This window comes from Euleptes europaea, chromosome 1 (assembly GCF_029931775.1).
Source record: "Euleptes europaea isolate rEulEur1 chromosome 1, rEulEur1.hap1, whole genome shotgun sequence".
Taxonomy (NCBI): Eukaryota; Metazoa; Chordata; class Lepidosauria; order Squamata; family Sphaerodactylidae; genus Euleptes; species Euleptes europaea.
Window position 1 is genome coordinate 8,095,133 of NC_079312.1, and position 20,003 is coordinate 8,115,135.

The 20,003-nt window shown below is 47.0% G+C and overlaps 1 pseudogene; it reads left to right on the top strand.

Moving 5' to 3' along the window:
• Positions 1-17,238, top strand: part of LOC130481141 (zinc finger protein 14-like) — a 28,254-nt pseudogene extending 11,016 nt beyond the window's left edge.
• Positions 17,239-20,003: the final 2,765 nt, after the last annotated feature.

Here is a 20,003-nt window from a genome sequence, read left to right on the forward strand (position 1 = left end):
CTAAAATAATAAAGCAAAATAAAAAAATAAGACTTGAGTCCTAATGTAAGGTCTGGGTCCACCTGTCAAATCCCAAACAAGAGAACATCCAAACAGAGTCGTCTAAGAAGCCATTTATTTGGAAAGCATAAGGTGGAAAGCAGCAACTTACAGGAAAGAGGGGCGAGGACTCAAGTTGGGAAAAGGCGGGAAGGTTGAACACATATACATCGGAAGGGCGCCGTTATACATCAGAAAGGCGCCGTTAGAAACTAGGCTGACTCTGGTTCCCATGAGAGATTACAGCTATCGGCCAGGGTGCAGACCGTCATAACAATAAGCAAAGCTACTTGTCCTTGACTCCAGCTGCACTCCCAGCCTGGAACTCACAACAACTCACTACAAAATGTTACAATTTTTTTTAGCGTACATACGGCAAAGTGTCACAGCCCTGGGAACAGGGGTGCATGAAGCACGAGTCAAACTATCAAACAAAAGAGGAAGTTGAGGCTAATACCCTTTCTTCCACTTTTCTCTCCCTCGCAGGCATTGAAGAGACAGTGTTGATCCATTTTGTTTGCGAAGGTGTGGAAACAGCTGTTGCACCTCCAGTCCAGGTAAGCAAGATGAGCAGGGGACAACCCAGGTCCCCCCTCCTTTCTCAAGGGGGCTTTTCTCCTGCAGTTGTTTTTAAGGGGCCCAGGCAGGAGGCTATGAACACCACTCTTTTTACACATTGCAAGCTACCCTCCCAGAACGTCACCTTCCAAAGTGCCATCTCTGCTTGCCATGATCTCTGACAAGGGAATCTGTTTTTTCTTTCAGTCTCCAGTTTCCTTTGAGGAGGTGACCATACATTTCACTGAGGCAGAGTGGGCCCTGCTGGATCCAGATCAAAAAGCTCTCTATAGGGAAGTCATGATGGAGAACTATGAGAGCATGGCCTCTCTTGGTAAGTTGCCAAAGGTCCAAATTGCTGACATTAGGATTGTGCCATTGGGCTTATGTGTGAATCAAAATCGTGAACTCCAATATGTTGAAGCCTGCCCTGTTATTTGATCCCTTTTGGGAGCCTCAAGGTGGTGGGGTGGCACTGATATTCAGCCTGCCCGGGTAGAATGCCCCAAGCGGCCTGGCTGGCCCAGGGGCAAAAGCGGCCTTGATGTGGCCATCTCCCAAGCCATAGAGGGTGTCCTGGCAGAGGCCAATGAGGGACTGAGAGGCCCTCAGGAAGACTCTGGAAGGGGTCCCATCCTAATTTGTCAGTTTCCAACGTTTGCAATGCACTTGTCCCCCAAATGGGATTTCTGTCATCCCCTCTGACTGTTTGTGGAATGCAGCCTTCCCCGTTATACTGGTTGGGATTGTGGGCTTTAATCTTGACCCGGTTTCCATTCTTCCATTCCCTTTCTCTCTCTCTTTCTCTCCCCCCCACCACACCCAGCAGACTCTAGTCTGGGAAAAGAGTTCAATTCTCCACTCCTCCACATGAGGCCAGCTAGGTGAACGTGGGACAGTCACATTCACTCAGAACTCTCTCAGTCCCACCACCTCACAAGGTGTCTGTTGTGGAGAGGGGAAAGGAATGTGATTTGTAAGTTGCTTTGAGTTTAGGGTAGAGAAAAGCGGGGTATAAAAGCCTCTTCTATGTCTCTTCTATTTAGTCACAGGCACAGATCAATAGCAGATACTCAAAAGAGATGCATGACAATTCCAATGTGAACTGTGGGGGAATGATTTTTTGCCACTGTAAGGGCATGTAAGTACACATGGAGAGGGATAAGAAGAATATAAAAGCTGCTCACCTGGGGGGCCTGGCTGGTGATAAGGTGTGACCAGCTGCTCTGTTGTGGGGGAAAGAAAGTCTGATAAAGGAAATGCAGACCCATTAATGAGCAGTGCCTGATGGGTTGCTTGACTTCTTGCATAGGTGCTTACTGGACGTCTTTCTTTATTCCAGCAGCACATATAGAGGAGATGGTAGGGGGATTTCAGGGGTTCTGTTTGGGAAAAAACCCAGAATGAAGACTTTAAAGAAAATGTCGAAGATGGAGATTAACTACAAAGGCAGGAGGGAAACCACACAAACATAACAGGAGCGATAAGTCCATTCCATCCAAAGAAGGAGGCTTCCATGTAATCACAGTCCAAGAAGAAAGATCAACCAAAACAAGAATCATTGTAGAAACTGCTCCAGGGAAAATGAAAGTGTGGTTTTTGGAAAAATCTTTTAGTAGAAAAACTCCTGGACCAACTAACAAAGTTCTCAAAGAGACAGGATGTGGTGGTCATGGGAGATTTTAATTACCCGGATATCTGCTGGAAGTCCAACTCTGCTAAAAATGCAAGATCCAATAAACCCCTGACTTGTTTTGCTGACAACTTCCTATTCCAGAAAGTGGACAGGGAAACAAGAGGATCTGCTGTCTTAGACTTGATTCTCACCAACAGGGAAGAATTGGTTGATGAGGTTAAAGTAGTAGGCACCCTGGGTAGCAGTGACCATGTAATATTGGAATTTACGATATTGGGGAAAGGAAAAACTGTACGTACTCAGACATATAGGTTGGACTTTGGGAAAGCAATGTTTAACAAACTTAAACTTACGCTGGGTAGGATCCCATGGTCAGAAATACTTAAGGAGAAGGGAGTTCAAGAAAGGTGGGAGTTCCTTAAAAATGAAATCCTGAAGGCGCAATCACAAACCATTCCTATGAGAAGGAAAAATGAGAGGAGCCTAAAGAGGCCAGGATGGCTCCATAATCAGCTTTTTAAAGATTTGAGAAAAAAGACTAATTTAGGAAGTGGAAGGAGGGCCTTATAACCAAAGAGGAATATAAACAAATCACTACTGCTTGTAGGGAGAGTGTTAGGAAAGCTAAAGCTCAGTATACGCTTATGCTATCAAGTGATGCTAAACACAACCAAAAAAAGGTTTTTTTCCTATGTACAGAGTAAGAGTAATAATAAGGACAAGATAAGCCCACTGCGTGGACCAGAAAGTGAAATTATAACAGGAGATGAAGAGAGGGCGGAACTCCTCAGTTCCTACTTTTCCGCAGTCTTTTCTTGCAAAAGAAGTGGTGCTCAACATGGCTTAAACAGAACCCACAATGAAGGAAGCGATTTGCATCCAAGGATTGGCATTGGGTTGTGCACAAACTCCTGGTTTCTTTAAATGAAATGAAATCCTCAGGGCCAGATGAATTGCTTCCAAGGATACTTAAGTGGATCTGTAACTGTTTGACAGATCGCACCCAAAGAGTGCTAGTTCATGGTTCCTCATCCACTTTGGAGAGAAGTGACTAGTGGAGTTCCTCAGGGATCTGTCCTAGGCCCTGTGTTGTTGAACATCTTTATAAATGATTTGGATGAAGGAATAGAGGGGATGCTTATTAAATTTGCAGATGATACTAAATTGGGAGGGGTAGCAAATTTGGTAGAAGACAGAGCCAGGATACAAGGTGATCTTGACAGGCTGGAGAACTGAGCTAAAACTAATAAAATGCACTTCAACAAAGACAAATGTAAAGTTCTGCATTTAGGTAGGAAAAATCAAATGCATAATTATAGGATTAGGGACACTTGTCTGAGCAGTAGTGTGTGTGAAATGGATCTTGGTGTCTTAGTAGACCAAAAACTGAACATGAGTCAGCAGCGTGATGCAGTAGCTAAAAAGACAAATGCAGTCTTGGGCTGTATCAACAGAAGTATGGTGTCCAGATCACGTAAAGTGATGCTGTCGCTTTACTCTGCTCTGGTTAGATCTCACCTAGAGTACTGCGTTCAGTTTTTGGCATCGCAATTTAAAAAAAGATGTAGACAAGCTGGAACGCGTCCAGAGGAGGGCAACTAAGATGGTGAGGGTATCTGGCGGCCAAGTCCTATGAGGAAAGGTTGAAGGAGCTGGGTATGTTTAGCCTGAAGAGGAGAAGACTGAGAGGGGATATGATAACCATCTTCAAGTACTTGAAGGACTGTCATATAGAGGAGGGTGCCGAGTTGTTTTCTATTGCCCAAGAAGGTCGGACCAGAAGCAACGGGTTGAAATTAAATCAAAAGAGTTTCCGTCTAGACATTAGGAAGAATTTTCTAACAGAGCGGTTCCTCAGTGGAACAGATTTCCTTGGGAAGTTGTAGACTCTCCTTCCCTGGAGGTTTTTAAGAAGAGGTTAGATGGCCATCTGTCACCAATGCTGATTCTGTGACCTTAGGCAGATGATGAGAGGGAAGGCATCTTGGCCAGGTTCTGGTCACGGGGTGTGTGTGTGGGGGGGAGGTAGTTATGAATTTCCTGCATTGTGCAGGGGTTGGACTAGATGACCCTGGTGGTTCCTTCTATGATTCTGTGATTCTAGAAACCTGAGTATTCTTTCTAAGAGAAAAATTCCTTCAGGAGAGAAATCATATGATTGCATGGAAAGTGAAATTACCTTCAGTCGGAAATCAGCCATTACTTCACATCTAAGAGGAGCTGTGTAAATCGTTAGACTGCAAACCAAGCCTTTCTGATGCAGCAGGCTTTCATGTCGCTTTAAAAGGCATAGTAATATACCCTTCAATATAGAGCAGGGAAAAGCCACTGAAATGTTTTGTTTGTGGATGATCAGACCTCTTTGTGTTGGTGCTAACGGGATCTCTCTTTTCATTCCAGCAGGGGGTGATCAGGGGAAGGTAGGTGATGAGGAACTGCATCAACTCTTAACAGATGAAGTGAAGAGTGATTTGAAAAGAAACTTCAGGAATCAAGGCAGACCTAAGAGGCAGAAAGGAAGTCACATAGTTGAGAGGAAAGATAAACCCATTTCTGACAAAAGACGGGATTTCTGTGACCAAAGCCACATGGTGGAGGAAGCATATAAGTGCTTGGAGTGTGAAATGAACTTCTCAAATCAAATCCAATATGATATCCATTTGCAAATGCACAGTGGAAAGGAGACCCGTCAATGCTTGGAGTGTGGCAAGAGCTTCCTTAATAGAGCAGAACTCCTTAGGCATCAAAGAACACATAAAGGAGCGAAACCTTATAGCTACACAGACTGTGGCAAGAGCTTTTCACAGATATCAGACCTTCTTGAACATGAAATAATTCATTCAGGAGAGAAGCCATTTATCTGCTCAGAAAGTGGAAGGATGTTCTCTTGTGGAAGAAAAGGAAATGCACTTTTCCCGAAGCATAGAATAATGGGGGAACATAAATGCTCTTTGTGTGGAAAGAACTTCAGATACAGATCAAAGCTCCTTGTGCACAAAAAACGACACACAGGGAAGAAACGTTTTCAGTACTCAGAGGGTGGAAACAAATTCAGTCAGCGTAGCCATCTTCAAATACATCAAAGAACCCACACAGGAGAGAAACCTTTTGAATGCTCAGAGTGTGGAAAGAGATTCAGTTGCAGTGGCAATCTTCAGAAGCATCAAAGAACCCACACAGGGGAGAAACCTTTTGAATGCTCAGAGTGTGGAAAGAGATTCAGTCAGCGTATCCATCTTCAAATACATCAAAGAACCCACACAGGAGAGAAACCTTTTGAATGCTCAGAGTGTGGAAAGAGATTCAGTTGCAGTGGCAATCTTCAGCAGCATCAAAGAACGCACACAGGGGAGAAACCTTTTGAATGCTCAGAGTGTGGAAATAGATTTAGTTGCTGTGGTGATCTTCAAAAGCATTTAAGAACCCACACAGGGGAGAAACCTTTTGAATGCTCAGAGTGTGGAAAGAGATTAAGTTGCAGGTTCACTCTTCAACAGCATCAAAGAACCCACACAGGGGAGAAACCTTTTGAATGCTCAGAGTGTGGAAAGAGATTCAGTCAATGTAGCAATCTTCAAAGACATCAAAGAACGCACACAGGGGAGAAACTTTTTGAATGCTCAGAGTGTGGAAAGAGATTCAGTCGCAGTTTCACTCTTCAACAGCATCAAAGAATACACAAGGGGGAGAAACCTTTTGAATGCTCAGATTGTGGACAGATATTCAGTCAGAATTGTAATCTTCAACAACATATAAGAACCCACACAGGGGAGAAACCTTTTGAATGCTCAGAGTGTGGAAAGAGATTCAGTCAGAACGGCCATCTTCAACAACATCTAAGAACCCACACCAAAGACCAACCTTTTGAATGCTCAGAGTGTGGAAAGAGATTTAGTTGCTGTGGTGATCTTCAAAAGCATTTAAGAACCCACACAAGGGAGAAACCTATTGAATGCTCAGTGTGTGGAAAGAGATTCAGTCATCGTAGCCATCTTAAAATTCATCAAAGAACGCACACAGGGGAGAAACCATTTGAATGCTCAGAGTGTGGAAAGAGATTCAGTTATAGTGGCAGTCTTCAAAGTCATCAAAGAACGCACACAGGGGAGAAACCATTTGAATGCTCAGAGTGTGGAAAGAGATTCAGTCAGCGTAGCCATCTTCAAATACATCAAAGAACCCACACAGGAGAGAAACCTTTTGAATGCTCAGACTGTGGAAAGAGATTTAGTTGCAGTCACACTCTTCAACAGCATCAAAGAACCCACACAAAGGAGAAACCTTTTGAATGCTCAGAGTGTGGAAAGAAATTTAGTCGCAGTGGTGATCTTCAGCAGCATCAAAGAACGCACACAGGGGAGAAACCTTTTGAATGCTCAGAGTGTGGAAAGAGATTCAGTCAGCGTACCCATCTTCAAATACATCAAAGAACCCACACAGGAGAGAAACCTTTTGAATGCTCAGAGTGTGGAAAGAGATTCAGTTGCAGTGGCAATCTTCAGCAGCATCAAAGAACGCACACAGGGGAGAAACCTTTTGAATGCTCAGAGTGTGGAAATAGATTTAGTTGCTGTGGTGATCTTCAAAAGCATTTAAGAACCCACACAGGGGAGAAACCTTTTGAATGCTCAGAGTGTGGAAAGAGATTCAGTCGCAGTTTCACTCTTCAACAGCATCAAAGAATACACAAGGGGGAGAAACCTTTTGAATGCTCAGATTGTGGACAGATATTCAGTCAGAATTGTAATCTTCAACAACATATAAGAACCCACACAGGGTAGAAACCTTTTGAATGCTCAGAGTGTGGAAAGAGATTCAGTCAGAACGGCCATCTTCAACAACATCTAAGAACCCACACCAAAGACCAACCTTTTGAATGCTCAGAGTGTGGAAAGAGATTTAGTTGCTGTGATGATCTTCAAAAGCATTTAAGAACCCACACAAGGGAGAAACCTATTGAATGCTCAGTGTGTGGAAAGAGATTCAGTCATAGTGGCAGTCTTCAAAGCCATCAAAGAACGCACACAGGGGAGAAACCATTTGAATGCTCAGAGTGTGGAAAGAGATTCAGTCAGCGTAGCCATCTTCAAATACATCAAAGAACACACACAGGAGAGAAACCTTTTGAATGCTCAGACTGTGGAAAGAGATTTAGTTGCAGTTACACTCTTCAACAGCATCAAAGAACCCACACAAAGGAGAAACCTTTTGAATGCTCAGAGTGTGGAAAGAAATTTAGTCGCAGTGGTGATCTTCAGCAGCATCAAAGAACGCACACAGGGGAGAAACCTTTTGAATGCTCAGAGTTTGGAAAGAGATTCAGTCATAGTGGCAGTCTTCAAAGCCATCAAAGAACGCACACAGGGGAGAAACCATTTGAATGCTCAGAGTGTGGAAAGAGATTCAGTCAATGTAGCAATCTTCAAAGACATCAAAGAACGCACACAGGGGAGAAACTTTTTGAATGCTCAGTGTGTGGAAAGAGATTCAGTCAGCGTAGCCATCTTCAAATACATCAAAGAACCCACACAGGAGAGAAACCTTTTGAATGCTCAGACTGTGGAAAGAGATTTAGTTGCAGTCACACTCTTCAACAGCATCAAAGAACCCACACAAAGGAGAAACCTTTTGAATGCTCAGAGTGTGGAAAGAAATTTAGTCGCAGTTTCACTCTTCAAAAGCATCAAAGAACGCACACTGGAGAAACCATTTGAATGCTCAGAGTGTGGAAAGAGATTCAGTCACAGTTGCAATCTTCAAAACTATCAAAGAACACACACAGGGGAGAAACCTTTTGAATGCTCATAGCATGGAAAGAAATTTAGTCCCAGTGGCATTCTTCAACAGCATCAGAGATTCCACATGGGAAAAACCTTTTGAGTGCTCAGAGTATTGAGAGAGATTTAGTGACAGCGGCAATTTTAAAGAGCATCAAAGAACCCACACGGGAGAAACCCTTTGAATGCTCAGTGTGTGGAAATGCTCAGAGATTCAGTCGCAATGGCAATCTTAAAGAAGAAGAGTTGGTTTTTATCTGCCAACTTTCTCTGCCACTTAAGGGAGACTCAAACCGACTAATAATCATCTTCCCTTCCCCTCCCCACAACAGTTACCCTGTGATGTAGGTGGGGCTGAGAGAGAATGACTTGCCCAAGGTCACCCAGCTTGCTTCGTGTGTAGGGGTGGGGAAACAAATCCAGTTCACCAGATTAGCCTCAGCCGCTCATGTGGAGGAGTGGGGAATCAAACCCGGTTCTCCAGATCAGACTCCACTGCTCCAAACCACCGTTCTTAACCACTACACCATGCTGGCTCTCCAGCCAAAGAATCCACACAGGCTAAAAACCCTTTGAATGCTCAGAGTTTGGAAAAAGATTCAGACACAGTGGCCGTCGTCAAGGTTATTGAAGAACCCACACAATGGAAAAACCTTTTTGAATGCACAGTGTAAGGCCCCTGTCCCCTCCTCCAATTGATCCCCCAACTTCTTTCAGTTTTTTGAAGGGGGCCCCCTTGGAAGCCTAAAGTACAATGGGGAGATCTTTCGGATTGGTTTCAGAGAGCTCATCTGCCTGCCAAATCCAGAGCCCATTTCCAACACAGAGGCAGGATGTCACTAGGGCTTTTATATACCCCCCAGCTCCATAGCCTGTGTACAAAAATATCTCTGCTTAAAGAAAATTTCATCAAAGCAATGCGAGACCGTTTACAGTTAATGGACAATCACCTCTGAGCAGCTGTAACACCCGATCGACTTAGGCACACCAGGTGCTTTGAAATCCTCCCTATCTTCGAATATCAGTCGTCATTTCTGACTCTTCCTGCTGAAGTTTGAGGGCAGTTACTTCAAAACGTGCAATCAAATTCAAATTTTATTTATTGAACCAATGATGATTATGGGAAAGTCCATTCTCACTCTGAGGGCTGGGCATCTGGAAAGCTGTGGGTGGCAACCTTTGCCCTCTCGGGGAGGCAGGACTAATTCTAATTTCCTGTCTTCCTGGGCGGTAACTCTCAGTTTTCTGTCCTGCCTCGACTAGGAGAGCATGGTTGCTTAGTCGCTCAGCGCTAGTTTGTACTATTTAGGATTCTATTTCTTGTTACTTGTCAGTTGTTAGTTGCTAGCTGTTTTTCCCTTGTCCCATGTGTGTGTGACTGTCAGAGTCTTTGTTCCTTGCCGTCCTCCTTTGTTTTTTGTCAGTCTTTTAAGTCCCGTGGGGGAACAAGGAGGCTACTAAAATGATGGCCAGTAGGGCTACTAGGAAGGACAGCTTCCCATCTGAGGAGGATTCTGGCAGCCAGCTAATCACCTCAGCTTATCCTCAGGGGCAGTCCTCTTAACAGTCGTGGCTGCGGACTCGCAGAGGAGAATGAGCCGGAGGCCGGGCCAAGTGAGCCCAAACGATTGCGCACAGAGAAAAAAGGCACAAAAGAGGCCCCGGCGGTAAAAGTGACTGCGGCTTTTGCCCAGACCGCTTCAACAGACGGTGAACGTCCTAACACCCCTCCTCAACAGAGGATCTTGACTGGGCAGGATAGATCGACACAGGGTAACGTTCCTCATAATCCATGCCCAGAAATGGGGGGGGGGTGCGAGTCATAGAGACGATTCCATGCAAAGAACATCACACAGGCGTATATTGGATATTTTTTACAGTACCAAAGAAAAATGGCGATTGGAGAGCGATATTGGACCTGAAGCGTATCAACAAACATGTCAAAGCCAAGCACTTCAGGATGGAAACGCTCCGGTCCATCTTGGGATCGTTAAACCCAGGTACTTTCATGACTGCAGTAGATCTCACCGACACATATCTGCATGTGCCCATACATCCAGATAATCTGTGTTTCCTGTGCTTCTGCTATATGGAAAGACACCTGCAATTAAAAGCCCTCCCATTTGGATTGGCTTCCACCCCTCGAGTTTTTTCGAAGTTCTTAGTTACCTTGGTCGCTGCATTGAGACAGGAGGGGATACAAACACATGGCTATCTTGTAAGCAGAGCAAAGAGCACCTGGTTCCCTCCCAGAGCATCACTCATCTGGGGGTGATCATTAACACCAAGAAGAACCTCCTCATTCTTCCACTGGAGAAGGTCAGGAAGATAGCATCCCTGGCCAGGGCAACGGCTTAATGCAACACCGCACTTCTGATGACCCTAGCAAGACTTATGGGCCTGATGATTGCGTGCATCGGAGTCATTCCGTGGGCATGTTTCCGTTCTCACCCACTGCAGTGGCTCCTCCGGCACGTCCAGAACGACATAATACAGAAAAGGAACAGGCTAGTTCATCTCACAACAGAATTCAGGCGAAGTCTCAATTGGTGGTCCAAGGACACCAGTCTGAACAGGGGTCAGACCTTCCTTCAAGAAGAAACGCTTCAATTAGTCACTGATGCGAGCCTGGAAGTTTGGGGCGCCACCCTGGGGAAGGAAACAACTCAGGGCTCATGGTCTCCCCAGGAGAAGAGGCTGCACATAAATGTACTTGAGCTAAGAGCCATCCATCTGGCTCTCCTGAAATTGTCATAACTCTACCTCCAACACGTCTTAGTGAGGACAATGTGGCAGCAAAGATACATTTGAACAAACGGGAGGTTGAGATCCTCGGCTCTTCACAAGGAATCAAAGATCATTCTCATGCGGGCGGAATCCAACCTACTGTCATTGAAGTCGGAACACATCAAGGGCAACTTAAACCTACAAGCAGATTGGCTCAGTCGCCAGACTCTGGACGAAGGGGAATGGTCCCTGAACAGGGAAGTCTTCGAGAGCATCACATCAAGATTCGGACTCCCAGAAGTCTATCTGTTTGCCTTCAGTTCGAACCACCTGCTTCCATTGAAGAGGTTATCAATACAGGCGCCATGGACCCTTCCGGATCAGGGGGACCTGCTTCTCCAAGGACCAATAGTCCACCCCTCCCCAGGCTGGAATCATCTGACCACCTGGCGCTTGACAGGGGAAGGCTACTAAACCTAGGTTACAAACCAGAGGTGGTTGACACCATCATTGAGGCCAGACGTCCATTGACCAGGTGCATATATAACTCATCCTGGAAAGCCTTCGTACGATGGTGCAGGAGGAAGAAGGTGAGCCCATTGTCACCAAGGACCAATAAACTCCTCAAATTTTTACATGACAAGAGTAAAACGGGTGGGGAACCTTTTTTCTTCTGAGCCATTTGGATATTTATGACATCATTTGCGGGCCATACAAAATTATCAGCTTAAAAATTAGCCTGCTATATTTGGTCAAACATTTAGCAAAGAGGCACGACCGGAGATGGCTCGAATTGTCTGCCACATAGAGTGACTTGCTTTTGAGCTCTGCCATCCCCAGCTGGGCCCAAAAGATTCAGGCAGGGCAGCATCCTTCTGAGCTAGAGATAAGCCAGGACCCATGGAGGGCCAGACCAAATGATTTCGCGAGCCTTATACGCCCCCCGGGCCTGACGTTCCCCGCCCCTGGAGTAAAACAAGACCTTAGGGCGTCCACTCTATGCAGACAGGTCATGGCCATTGCCGCAGTGATCCCATCAATCGATGGTGTAACCACCACTCAGCATCCTCACATACAATCATTCATCAAGGGAATCTTGCAGACAAATCCTCCGGTTATCCATAGATTCCCTATGTGGAGATTAAATGTAGTCCTTTCAGCCTTAACAAGACCTCCTTTTGAGCCTCTAAGGGAGGTCCCTCTTAGGTTACTATGAATGAAAGTGGTCTTCCTTGTAGCAGTGACCTCAGCAAGAAGAGTGTCAGAACTGGAAACATTCAAGACATACACAAACCAAAAAAAAAATTAGTAATATAGTGCAGGTTAACAAGGGGCATAGGGTACAATTATTCAAGAAAAATCAGACACCATTTGCAGATACTAGCTTGTTGTTTTTTCTGTTTTCCTGTTATGACCTTTTTTTGTCATTATGGTTATTGTTAATGTGTAAGTTCCTGTCCTCTGTCAGCTTGGCAAGAGTGCAACCTGAGAGTTAGGGGTGGTTTCCTGTCATGGGCTCTGGCATTTATGAGACAATTATGCCAATAGAAGCACTGTATTTTGCAGACTTTCACTCCTCAGCGAAGAATGTTAGCCCTAAATCATTTAGTCTTGAAATATATACAAGTTGTTTGTAGTAGCAACAGAAATGATGTTGTCCTTGAAATGCCAGGCTGTGTGTAGGATTTTCCTCTGTTACAAGCCTTATGGTAGAAACTTGGCAAGCCTAGGCATGTCTGACCCTGTGACCCTTTTTGGAATACAGGCAAAAGATCTGATGAGCACTCGGTGATCTTGGATTCCTGGAATCCAAACTAGCTGAGCAAACTGCCTGATTAAGCAGAACTGCTTAAGGTGTAAAATGAAGACATAAACCGGCTGTTAAACAGCAAGAGATTCTGATCAGCAAGAGACCAGGAAGAGGATCTCCTTATATGGTGACCAGGAAGAGGAAGTCCTTATATGATGTCAATACGGAATCCATACAGCAAAGGTTGCTCTCCTACAGATTAAAGGGGTTTCATGAACTTAGTCCTGGCATGGACTGAAAATATGCTTCAAAGGCTCATAACCTCAGCTCTTACATGAACTCATGGAATCAGAGATTTTTCTAACCTTCGCATACACCAAGGATACTTAAAGACTAAAATAACACATAGAAGACCTAAAAGGTCTATTCATCCTTAACATGGATTGGGAACTTTGCAGATCTCTCTAGTCCTGTTGTACTGGGGAGGTTCACAACTGACATAATTGGGTAAAGTATGCCTTCTTATTATGATATTCTAGATATTTTGAATTAAGATACTTTTAACTAAATCAGATTTTATGTACTGAACTGACCATTTTTACAAGATTTCTGTAACTTATATTTTATGAATGAAATATTACTGTTTTAAGGTTTGAAACTCATAGGGGTTTAGATTGTTTGATTGCTTGCAACATGAACATGTTTGAGACTCATAATGTCTGAACTTGTGTAACATTTAAAGACTTTGTAACCATCTACATGCATATATACTACATTATGTAAAATAAACTACATACATTTACATCCTTTTCATAATTTATTGGAGCGCTTCAAGAGAAAGCTTAATTCGGTAAGAAGCACTGAGTCCTGCTTGTTAGATGTCTAACTGCATAAGATAACATACTTCTTCTCAGGAAGGGGTCCATTCTAAGAGTATAGGCACTGAAACGCACTGACCCACGACATTCCCGCCCAGGAAGACAGGATATTAGAATTAGTCCTGCCTCCCCGAGAGGGCAAAGGTCACCACCTACAGCTTTCCAGATGCCTCTCTCCTATTTATCCTTACCTATTTCCCCTTTCTTTTCTTCATTCTTAGTTTTGTATATGTGTGTGCATGTGTTCTTTCTTAGGGAATCAACTCTAAGGTGCTGACTGTAGATTCTTTTTCAATTTTGCTGCTTTTTATTCAGTTTTGTATCTAATAAAATTAAAATTATAATCACTTCACCTTTTTTATAATTTTATTTTTGGGTACCCCTACTGAGATCTGCTCTGGTATACCCATACCACAAAATGCTGTATTATTCCTTTCTGGAAGCTAATTTCTATTTGGGATGATAGATTTATAGTGGAAAATGCATGGGCGGGGGGGGGGGGGACTCAGTGTGGTTCCTTGCTTGATGAATCCCAGGGCATTAGTACTGTGTTGTGTGAGAGGGAATGTTTGAATTTCGTATTTAGGGGAATTTTTTTGTGGTTTCTTCCCCCCTTTCTCTCTGTGAAGCTGAAGGAATGCTTAGCAGCACCTGGGAGGTCACTTTGGTGGCCCTTGTTGGAACACAGGGGAGCTTAATTTGGTCTCCCTCCTCTCTCTTTACCTTTCTATAAAGTAGGTGATATAGTATGGTATAGAATAGAAAAGGGTTATGCCCTAGAGTCGTAGTGGTGGCGAACCTATGGCACGTGTGCCAGAGAGGGCATGTGCACCATCGCCCCAGGATGCCTCAGCTGCATCGTGCCTCCTCTTCCCGTTATGCCGCAGCGGCCCCCAGCGGGGCCCTCTCCGGGAAGGCAGGGGCAGGAGCAGGCGGGCGAGCAGCGGGAAGCCCCCATGCCGGAGTTCAGCCCTTTCTCCTCCCGCTAGTTGACGGCATCGCCCGAGGCCTCAGCGTGGCCAAAAGCGCGCTGGGCTCCCAGCCTCTCCACGCCCGGCACACTCATTGCCAATACGCACGTGGCACACAGCCCGGCTCCAGTCCAGGGCCCGCCAGCCCTGCCCCACTGCCCCTTTCCACCCCTCCTCTCTTTGGCATCCCTTTCCTGCTTTTTTCGCAGGCGCTCCGGGGGCGGACCCACCGCTTTTCTCCACCCCAACCTGAGAGCAGCCTGAGATGTGTAGTATTGGGCAATGCTGAATATATAAATACTATGTGTTAGCTTAAAGCTGTTTAAAGTCTCTTTGGCTGTGCCAATCTGTGTATGCGCTGTACAATGTATCAGCATTGTGCATGTCTCACAGAGTACAGAGAGTCTCCTTTCCCTTCAGGAACATCTCTGGTCTCTTGCTCTGATGAGGTTCAGAAGTCCCTCTGTTAAGTAGAGGACTTTCTGACACTATCTCAGAGGTCTAGCTATTAGCCCTGTGTTCAGGATGCTCTTTAGCATTGGTAAGCCAAATAGGTTTAGTTTGTAAGAATCCATAAATCCAATGGACTCTCTGTGTTCCAATATATGGAAAGATCACTGCACTTAGATTCCCATTCAAAGAATAGGAATTCTAAGGGTCTCTATCCTCTTCTAGGAATAGAGCAGTCTCACAAGAAGACTGTAAGTAAGATATGTTGAAATATCCAGATCTTGATATTTCAAGATACCTCAGAGAACTGCTGTCCACGCAAGGATCAGAGTCTCAATGTTTTAAACCTCAGGCCTCTGAGATGGAGAAATGTTACATCAGACAGCTGTAGTCTGCCAGTAATAACACTCTGAAGTATTGGCTGTACTGTGGCTGTATTTATACTGTTTCTAGACTCATTAAAAGTAAAGAGAAATCTTTTATTCCCTCTTATTCATCAAGAGGTATACCTTTTATTCCCTCTATCAGATATCATGAGCAGTGCAGTAATGGCTTAGTAGCAGCTGCTCAGCTCCTTATGTCCATATATGGGCTTCCTTTCAGTCCACTTTGCTTAAAGTATAAACACTTATTTCTGATTTTCATGATCATGATACATACATGATCATGCACATTAAGATATCTTCAGTTAGACCTTGAGAAGGGTAAAACTGTTCTGCTTGTGAGATTCAGCTGACCGCTGAGTCAGAAAAGGTGATTTTAGTTACATCTTACTGATAGATAAGGAAAGGTGCTCTGCTCTTCCCCTTCAAGGACAAGACCAGGGTAACATAATTAGTTAGCTCTTGATAGAGCTGACCTTGAGAGAATTCAGTCAGTCTGTTCTAAGGACATTTGCATTACACAGGCTTTTCACTATACAAACCTTTGCAGCTTGTGGTCAGTTTGCATGTTATATTCAAGCTTTACATGTGAAATTAATTCTGCACATGTTCACAAAATACCATATTTATGTCAGAGACCGTGACAGGTCATCGGGGGGGGGCATGTGCGGGAGGTGTTGTGATGCCTGGCAGTGGGTGAGCAGTCGAGGAAAGGCAGGGGGAAAGAGGGGGGCTGGATGGGGGGGAAAGGGGTTGGAGTCAGACACCCCCCCGGCAGGTTCTCTCCAGAGTGGCTGTTTCGAGGGAAGGAATCTGGCCGCTGGGGGAGATAAACGACACCTGGCATGTAACATATTTGGAAATAAGGGGCGTTCACACAGTGGCCAACCGGGTGCCTCTAGGAAGCCACAAAGAAGACGAGTGCAGCAGCACCATCCTGCCTGTGTTCCACCGCACCCAAAATAATAGGCATGCTCCTCTGATACTAGAGAGAATAGGTATGCAGCATAACTAGTATCCATTCTAACTAATAGCCATGAATACCCCTCTCCTCCATAAATATGTCCACTCCCCTCTTAAAGCCCTCCAAGCTGGCAGCCATCACCACATCCTGGGGCAGGGAGTTCCACAATTTAAAAGAGGGAGTTTTTTGTCAATAAAAAGGTAAAAGTGAGGAAGGAGTTTTTTGTCAATTCAAAGTTCAGATGACCAAAGCTGGACTGACTGGCTGAAGGGCAGCAGTTGTTCTTATGGTGAAATGACTCCCTCAGCTCCACGGGTATAATTTTGTATTCTGTTGATGCTCAGAGGCCAGCCGAAAGGGTTGCGGAAGAAGTGGCTGAAAAACCAGTTTGCAGAGGCTCTGATTTCAAATGGCTCTGGGCAGACTCTCCTGCATTGCAAATGGCTGCTGGCCTATCAGACAACTGACGCTTCTTGCAAGAATGCAGAGCATTCGTGGGATCCAGAAGATTCTGGAACTGGAGAACCCTTTGCATTTCCCAGCAGGCCAGGAAATAAAAGGACAGGACTTCTTTTTGTGAGAAAAAGGATTGATGCTTTATCTCCCCCTGTCCATTGGAAGTATTTTTTCACACAACGCAGAGTTAAATTGTGGAACTCCCTGCCCCAGGATGTGGTGATGGCTGCCAACTTGGAGGGCTTTAAGAGGGGAGTGGACATGTTCATGGTTATTAGTTGGAATGGATGCTTGTCATGCTGCATACCTGTTCTCTCTAGTATCAGAGGAGCATGCCTGTTATTTTGGGTGTGGTGGAACACGGGCAGGATGGTGCTGCTGCAGTCGTCTTGTTTGTGGCTTCCTAGAGGCACCTGGTTGGCCACTGTGGGAGCAGACTGCGGGACTTGATGGGCCTTTCTTATGGAGAATGGAAAGTGAATTCTGGAGAGTCATTCTCCTCTCTTAGGGTTCACTGCTTCTGGGTCTGCCGCCCCTGGATTTTGTCTAAAGAAGCCTTTTCTTAGTTCCGTGTCCCACGTTTCATTTCCAGGCACGTGGAGGCCTGGTGTGGACTGGGACCATAGCAGACAAGGAACCTTACGCCTGATCCAGTGTAGATCCGTGTAAGTCAGTGTGATGTCCTGGTTAAGAATGATGGACTAGTATGTGAAGGCCCCAGGTTCGAATCCCCACCCAGGCCATGGAATGCTCGCTGGGTGACCTTGGGCCGGTCACACCCTCAGCTTAACCTACCTCACAGGGTTGTTGTGGGGATAAAATGGAGGAGAAAATAAAAGTCCCAAAGCAGAAAGGGGCCTCCACTACCAGCCCCCCTCCTCCTTGGGGGCTCCAAGAAGCCCAGTGAATCTGTGCCGGGGAACAGGTGGGCTGGATCCTTCTTGGGGAGAGGCTTTGGGGGAGGGGAAGAGAGAAGGGGCAACCTCTCCCCTTGCGAGAGGTAAATCAAGGCCGAGGAGGGGAGTCCGAGGAGGAGAGAGGAGTTGCTTTTTTTTAATGTGCCACGCTTTCAACCGCCTTTCCCCTCCCCTCCCCCACAACAGACAGCCCGCGAGGTGAGTGGAGCTGAGAGAGCTGCGACTGGCCCAAGGTCACCCAGCTGGCTTCGTGGGCAGGAGCGGGGGGGGGGAACAAACCCAGCCCGCCCGATGAGCCTCCGCCGCTCACGTGGAGGAGCGGGGGACTCCAACCAGACCCCACCGCTCATGACCCCCACACCACGCTGTCTGCCCCTTCATCCCCCCCCCCCAAATGCCTTTGGTCTCCTCCAAGCAATTCCTTCTCTGTCTTTCTCTTTCGTGGGTCTCCCCTCCCCAAGCCAGTTGCAGAGAGGACCGCGGGGGGGGGTGAGTAAGGCCAGTGAGTCGAAAACCCTAGAGAGGCCCGTTCCTCCTCCTCCGTTTGGGGAAGCGGCCTTTGCGGTTCTGACGCGGGCAGCGGCTCCGCCCCCCAGAGAGTAAGGCCAGTGAGTCGAAAACCCTAGAGAGGCCCCTTCCTCCTCCTCCGTTTGGGGAAGCGGCCTTTGCGGTTCTGACGCGGGCAGCGGCTCCGCCCCCCAGAGAGTAAGGCCAGTGAGTCGAAAACCCTAGAGAGGCCCCTTCCTCCTCCTCCGTTTGGGGAAGCGGCCTTTGCGGTTCTGACGCGGGCAGCGGCTCCGCCCCCCAGAGAGTAAGGCCAGTGAGTCGAAAACCCTAGAGAGGCCCCTTCCTCCTCCTCCGTTTGGGGAAGCGGCCTTTGCGGTTCTGACGCGGGCAGCGGCTCCGCCCCCCAGAGAGTAAGGCCAGTGAGTCGAAAACCCTAGAGAGGCCCCTTCCTCCTCCTCCGTTTGGGGAAGCGGCCTTTGCGGTTCTGACGCGGGCAGCGGCTCCGCCCCCCAGAGAGTAAGGCCAGTGAGTCGAAAACCCTAGAGAGGCCCCTTCCTCCTCCTCCGTTTGGGGAAGCGGCCTTTGCGGTTCTGACGCGGGCAGCGGCTCCGCCCCCCAGAGAGTAAGGCCAGTGAGTCGAAAACCCTAGAGAGGCCCCTTCCTCCTCCTCCGTTTGGGGAAGCGGCCTTTGCGGTTCTGACGCGGGCAGCGGCTCCGCCCCCCAGAGAGTAAGGCCAGTGAGTCGAAAACCCTAGAGAGGCCCCTTCCTCCTCCTCCGTTTGGGGAAGCGGCCTTTGCGGTTCTGACGCGGGCAGCGCCTCCGCCCAAAGTGAGTAAGGCCAGTGAGTCGAAAACCCTAGAGAGGCCCCTTCCTCCTCCTCCGTTTGGGAAGCGGCCTTTGCGGTTCTGACGAGGGCAGCGCCTCCGCCCCCGAGAGAGTAAGGCCAGTGAGTCGAAAACCCTAGAGAGGCCCGTTCCTCCTCCGTTTGGGGAAGCGGCCTTTGCGGTTCTGACGAGGGCAGCGGCTCCTTCCGGGTGAGTCACGGAGGGTGGGGGGGAGAGGGGGAAATGTGTGTGTGGGGGGCTGCTTCGTTTGGAGCTCCTCTTTTCTCCTTCCGGTTTTCATGGGGGGGGGGCGCTGCAGCCCCTTCCCTGCATTGAGGAGGCCTTGCGAGTGATCCAGGTTCTCAGGGTGGGATGAAGGGGCGCAGAGTCCGGATGGGTCATGGGTGAGGTCCCATCCCGACGCCTCCTAGGCCGATTTGTTTGCAGGGGGGTGGTTTGCCAGCGCCTCCCCCAGTCATCTCCCCTTTACCCCCAGCGAGCTGGGTCCTCATTTGACCGACCTCGGAAGGAGGGAAGGCCGAGTCCACCTTGAGCCGGCTGCCTGAAACCGACTTCCGTCGGGATCGAACTCAGGCCGTGAGCAGAGCTTTGGACTGCAGTACTGCAGCTGACCGCTCTGCGCCACGGGGCTCCTGATTCTAGTGTATAGGCTCTTGTAAAGGCTGAGGAGCCAAGGCCGCTGTATGTTCATTGCTTTGCACATGTTGTGAACTTGGCGGTACACGATGTGTCAGAAAATGTGACGATGCTGATACGGTATAGACATTACGGTATAGAAATGCATAGAAATTTCCTGAGTGAGTTATCTGACATGATCCCCTTTGTGACGAATTCACCAAAATGTCTCGCTTTGTTTGAACACTTTCAGCAGGCACAGAAAATAAACCAGAGACACTTTTGCCTCACTAGGTTGACTGTTACAGTCAGTGGCTTCAAATTATAGGGAGAAAAGTTTCCCTTTCCCAAGGGTGTTTTGCCTGAGTCTCTATTGGCAATCATGCATTCCCTATGGGCAATTGTTGTGCTTAGTTTTCAGATTCTCTCTCGGCAAGCGTAGATTCCCTGCTTGTCTATGGGCAAGCGTGGCCTCCCTTATTGTCAGTGGGCAAGCATGGTTTGCCTTATTCTCGGTTGGCAAGCATGG